Source organism: Thalassophryne amazonica, chromosome 10 (assembly GCF_902500255.1).
Source record: "Thalassophryne amazonica chromosome 10, fThaAma1.1, whole genome shotgun sequence".
Taxonomy (NCBI): domain Eukaryota; kingdom Metazoa; phylum Chordata; class Actinopteri; order Batrachoidiformes; family Batrachoididae; genus Thalassophryne; species Thalassophryne amazonica.
The window spans coordinates 33,571,186-33,577,856 of record NC_047112.1 but is presented as its reverse complement, the minus strand read 5'-3'; positions in this window follow the sequence as shown (position 1 = coordinate 33,577,856).

Genomic DNA, 6,671 nt, shown 5'->3' with positions numbered 1-6,671 from the left:
CTTTGGGAAAACTGTCACGAATCATCACAAATGCTGTTGCTACATCCTCCCTAAACATACCTGTTGATGCCTGAACCACCTCTGGTTCAGGCATCTCGATGTGAAGAAGCAGCTTCTTTAGTCCGAGTCCCTCCCAGATAGCTGAGCTTCTTCTCACCCTGTCCAAGAGTGAAAGCCCAGATACCCAATGGAGGAATCTCATTTCTGCTGCTTATATCCACGACTTTCGGTCATTACCCAAAGTTCATGACTGGCTAGTTGCTGCTTATTATTACGTCCACCAAGGACATAATAAAATCATTGGTGTTATTTATTTGTCTGTTAGCAGGATTACGTCAAAACTACTGCATGGATTTTGACAAAATTTTCACCACAGATCGATATAAGGCCATGGGAGAACCCATTAAATTTTGGAGGTGATCTGGATATCAGGATCCAGATTCTGGATCAAGTTTCACTTTATATATGCTTTGAAGGATTAGGTCAAACCTACTTCACAGATTCTCACCAAATTTGCACCACAGATAGATATTAGGGCATGGAAGACTCCACGGAATTTTGGAGGTGATCCAGAGCCGGATTAACAGATGTCAGAAATCTCTGATTGCTCTTGTTATTATGATTGTTAAAGCAGAAAAAAGACCTGACCTAGAAGATGCCAGGAGATAACTGGACGTGAACCTAAATATGACTAACCTAAAGAAAGACACTAATACAGTGTTTGCAAAAACAGAGAAAAATAAAAGTAAAAAAAATTGTAGCAGGAGACTAAGTGCTCATTTTTTAAATACATTTCCTCTGCAGTTTACAAATACAAGTGCATTGTTTTCTTTTGATTTGATAAGTATGCATCACACACTGTAGTTACAGATATCAGCAAGGTACAGTATGTGGAGATACTGTCCACAGTGATCCACACATTCAGACAGAATGACGTTCAAACAACAAACCAAGTGAAAGCTCAACCTATGAAAATCTCTCTCAGGATGACTCAAACTTTCACTAGTGAAAGGGTCACCAAACACATCTTATGGATGAGACCAACACAAACTGCTATACCACTGCAGCATCTAAATTCATTTCAGTTATGCTCCTTTTGTTTCTGTCCTTATTCAAACCCTTGATGGGATCATGTGAAGGACAGCAGAGCACCAACTGTAAAAGCCATGCAGCCACACAATGTCATGTCCAGGCCTGCTACCACACTCGCCTAATGCCCTGTCAATCAAAGCGAGATGGTTCTGAAGGCCTCACCACTGTGATTGATGCTTTAATTAACAACCCTCTCTGACCTCCAGAATTGTTCATTTGAAATTGTAATTAAGCAATTAGGGGCAATTAAGAAACAGAGATGGCAGAATGAAAGTCAGAAGACAATTTGAGAGAGTGAGGGAGGAAAAACAAAGAGAGAGAGAGAGAGAGCTGTCCAAATTAAACCTCTCAGAGAAAAATAAAGGTAACATCTCATTGATGAAACTCCAGGGAACTCTCAACTTGTGGTGAACTTGCAGCAGCCGCAAACAATTTGGTGTAAAATGCAGAAGGTCAAACGAATGAATTTTGTCAGACAAGTACTTATCTGTTGCATATTAATTAGAACAGGCTACGCGGGTGCAGTGAGGGCTGTAAATGCCGGGCTTATCTTTACAGGGAGAGGAAAAGCGCTGATTGAAGCAGGATTACCAGCTTCAGAATATAAAGCTCTTGGCATCAGCAGCACACCTTTTGAGAAGAGAATAAAAAGTGCTGTTTGTTCAGGAGAAAAAAAGTGAACTTTGTAAACATATAGCATGTTATAACAATATCTGAGTATTACATGCTTCAACACCCACAATGGTTGTGGTCAACAACCCCACATGAAAGAGGAGCAGAGGAGCCAAATAAGCCAATCAAAGTGCATTCTGTCCTGCAACAGCAGTGTGGACATTGAATCTGTGGTATTGTTATTTAGATATCAGAGTCAGTAGGTGACACAAGTGAGATGTTTTCTGGTGAGGAAAAAGATCTACATGCAAAGCATGCAGCATATCATTTATGGGAGCAGCATCCACCACAGCTCCCTGAGGTGAAGCAGTTGAACACCTTGTTACTGCAACATCTTCTCCTGCATGCCCCACCAGGGACAGAAAGACCCCCCACAAAAAGAATTGAAGCTCATTCATCTCTGAACAGATCCAGATCTGTCTTTCATGGGTTTAGGAGGTGCCTGCATTCGCTTTTTCATTTGGGGCAGTGTTACCGTACTGAACACCTTCGACTCTGAATGAGTTTTATGTCAGAGAAGAAGGCAGCACGATGAATGGCCAAACTCTTCTTCTGCTTCCCAGCAGGTTATTAATTCTCACTGGCATATAGACTTGCATGCAGCACAACTGATAAATAATGTAATTGAGCATTTGTTGCGTACTTTTAAAGTGAAAAATTGCATCAGTGTACTTTGATGACAAAATGTGTGCCTGGTATGAATAATGCATACAGATTGGCAGATCTGGAACTGTGAGTGCTGCTTTGCACTGGGTGTAAAATAGGACTCTCCCGTTCTCATGGAGTGTGTAAGTGTGTCACACACAATGCAGGGTGACCCAGTGGGTGTAGCTCACATACAGTGAGGAAAATAATTATTTGAACACCCTGTGGTTTTGCAAGTTCTCCCACTTAGAAATCATGGAGGGGTCTCTAAAAAAAAAAATCCGTAAATGACATTGTATGATTTTTTTAATAATTTCTTTGTATGTTACCGCTGCAAATAAGTATTTGAACACCTACCAACCAAGAATTCTGGCTCTCACAGACCTGTTAATTTTTCTTTAAGAAGCCCTCTTATTCTGCACTCTTTACCTGTATTAATTGCACCTGTTTGAACTTGTTACCTATATAAAAGACACCTGTTCACACACTCAATCAATCACACTCCAACCTGTCCACCATAGCCAAGACCAAAGAGCTGTCTAAGGACACCAGGGACAAAACTGTAGACCTGCACAAGGCTGGGATGGACTACAGGACAACAGGCAAGCAGCTTGGTAGAAGACAACAATTGTTAGGATTATTTATTAGAAAGTGGAAGAAACACAAGATGACTGTCAGTCTCCCTCGGTCTGGGATTCCATGCAAGATCTCACTTTGTGGGGTAAGGATAATTCTGAGAAAGCTCAGAACTACACAGGAGGACCTGGTCAATGACCTGAAGAGAGCTGGGACCATAGTCACAAAGATTACATTAGTAACACATGATGCTGTCATGGTTTAAAATCCTGCAGGGCAGCAAGGTCCCCCTGCTCAAGCCAGCATATGTCCAGGCCCGTTTGAAGTTCACAGTGACCATCTGGATGATCCAGAGGAGGCATGGGAGAAGGTCATGTGGTCAGATGAGACCAAAATAGAGCTTTTTGGAATCATCTTCACTTACCATGTTTAGAGGATGAGAAAACCCCAAGAAAACCATCCCAACCATGAAGCAATGGGGTGGAAACATCATACTCTGGGGCTGCTCTTCAACAAAGGGGACAGGATGACTGCCCCGTATTGAAGGGAGGATGGATGGGGTCATGTATTGTGAGATTTTGGCAAACAACCTCCTTCCCTCAGTAAGAGCATTGAGGATGGGTCATGGCTGGGTCTTTCAGCATGACAATGACCCCAAACACACAGGCAGGGCAACTAAGGAGGGGCTCCATAAGAAGCATTTCAAGGTCCTGGAGTGGCCTGGCCAGTCTCCAGACCTGAACTCAATCGAAAATCTTTGGAGGGAGCTGAAACTCCAAACCTGGAAGATCTAGAGAAGATCTGTATGGAGGAGTGGACCAAAATCCCTGCTGCATGTGTGAAAACTTGGTCAAGAACTACAGGAAATGTTTGACCTCTGTAATTTCGAACAAAGGCTACTGTACCAAATATTAACATTGATTTTCACAGGTGTTCAAATACTTATTTGCAGCAGTAACATACAAATAAATTATTAAAAGAATCATACATTGTGATTTCCGGAAATTTTTTTTTTTTTAGATTATGTCTCTCACAGTGGGCATGAACCTAAGACGAAAATTTCAGACCCCTCCATGATTTCTAAGTGGGAGAACTTGCAAAATCGCATGGTGTTCAAACACTTATTTTCTTCACTGTAAGTAAGGAAGGCAGGCAGGTCTAAAATGAGATATTTCACTTCTAAACTCTAAATATTCATTTATAGATTCATATATTATGAAAATATTTAATAATAATGACAACAATTTATTATTATTATTATTATTAATAATAATAATAATAATAATAATAATAATTATTATTATTGCTAGTATTACTTTCACATCTATCAGAGAACAGTTTCTTGTGAACATTTAAGTGCTGTCATATTGTGCTTTCAAATTTACACAAATTTACAGCCTTATCAGTGTTCTGTACCATATTAAAATGATGCCACACCTCTTATGCTGTGGTTAAATATCCTATAGACATTCCAAGTAAAATAAAAGACGCGATTGGCTTCTACTTCGTACACACTAGCACCGAGTGAGTTGTGATTGTGGGTATTTGTGAAGCTCAAGGATGTACACACGGCTTCAGTGATTTACTCATGGATGACATGTAGCTAATAGAAAGAACGTGATCACACTTTTATGCATGAACTGCTCAGTAACAAGACTGGCAAAGACCAGATCCATGTGATAAAGACGTGCGATCAATTTTCTATTGTTAAAAGTATGAAAACAAACTGCTCAGTAAAAACCCATATGCACATACGTAATATTCTTGTGCTCAAGGTGTGGATACTGCATTGCTTAATAAAAACTCGTTAATGAGCAACTCATATTTTTATTGAAAGGCCCTTGCACATAGACAGTGCTGCAATTAAACTTAATACTCTGCCTCATAATTATAAAGCTGTGGATATTTAATTTTGTTATTATTATGCTTGGGTTTATTACATCAAAGAATAGCTGTGCTTAAAATATAATTGAAATTACTTCATTTTACAAGTATGGGGACATGTGTACTTAAATACCAAGTGCAGTACATGGCCACAACTTCTATACCGAGAAGATTCCACAACAAAACGCTTCACATAATCAACAAAACAAAATACTTAACACAGGTGTTTAAAACTTCAAAACTTACCAGCAACAACAGAATTTATATACATTAATAAAATAGAAGTAATGAAATAGAATTATACACATCAATACATTTAAAATGAAGCAATGTCGGGAATACAGAATTTTAATGATAAAAGTAATAAAACAGAGTCACAGAATTAAGAAATGAGATAGATAGATAGATAGATAGATAGATAGATAGATAGATAGATAGATAGATAGATAGATAGATAGATAGATAGATAGATAGATAGATAGATAGATAGATAGATAGATAGATAGATAGATAGATAGATAGATAGATAGATAGATAGATAGATAGATAGATAGACAGACAGACTTTACTGATCGCTTGGTTAAGGTCCCTCAGGGAAATTAATGTTCCATTTGCAGCACAGCACCAATAACAACAATAAATAAAAGCTAAAACAATACAAACTAAATCCACAAAAACATTGCACTTTTTTCATACTGCACTGCACTGACAGAGCATTACACAGCATGATCTATCCCACCCTCTCTCCTCCTGCTACTTCTTCCCCCTCTCCCCGAGTTCAGAGTTATACAGCTTGATGGCTCGGGGACAAAGGAGTTCTTGGCTCTGCTGGACCTACTTCTGGGGAGGAGCAGCCTATCACTGAACAGGCTTCTCTGTGCACTAGTGACAGTATGCAGAGGGTGACTGGCATCATCCATGATGGTCGGTAGTTTTTTCAGTAATCTCTTCTCTGCAACTGTCACCAGAGAGTCCAGCTTCATGCCGATCACGGAGCTGGCACGCCTGCTCAGTTTGTGCAGCCTGGAGGAGTCCTTTTTGGATGTGCTGCCACCTCAGCACACCACAGCAAAAAAGAGGATGCTGGCATCCACAGACTGGTAGAACATCATCAGGCGTTTCCTGCAGATTTTAAAATAGTGCAGCCTCTTTCAGGAAGAACAGCCTGCCCTGGCTCCTCTTGTACAGGCAGTCTGTGTTGCAGGTCCAGTCCAACTTGTTGTCCAGCCACAGCCCGAGATACTTGCAGTTGTCGACCACCTCTATCTCAACACGTCCAACCAGAACTGGTTGTGGACATGTCTTGACTTCCCAAAATCCACAACCAGCTCATTACACTTTGAGGTGTTGATTTGCTGTTGGTTTCTGTGGCACCAGACAAGAAAGTCCTCCACTCGACTCCTGTATGCATCCTCTCGTCCGTCCCTAATACACCCCATGATGGCTGTGTCATCCAAAAACGTTTGTATGTGGCAGAGCTCAGAGTTGTAGCAGACGTCTGAAGGGTACAGGGTGTAAAGGAGAGGGGACAGCACAGTCCCCTGTGGTGCTCCTGTGCAACTGACCACAATGTCTGATGTGATGTCCTTCAGTCTGACATACTTAGGTCTGTCGGCGATGTAGTTGAAGATTCAGGAGATCAAACAATTTCAATTTCAATTTATTTTCTTTTACACTGAGGAAAATAAGTATTTGAACACCCTGAGATTTTGCAAGTTCTCCCACTTAGAAATCATGGAGGGGTCTCAAATTTTCATCTTAGGTGCATGTCCACTGTGAGAGACATAATCTAAAAAAAAAAA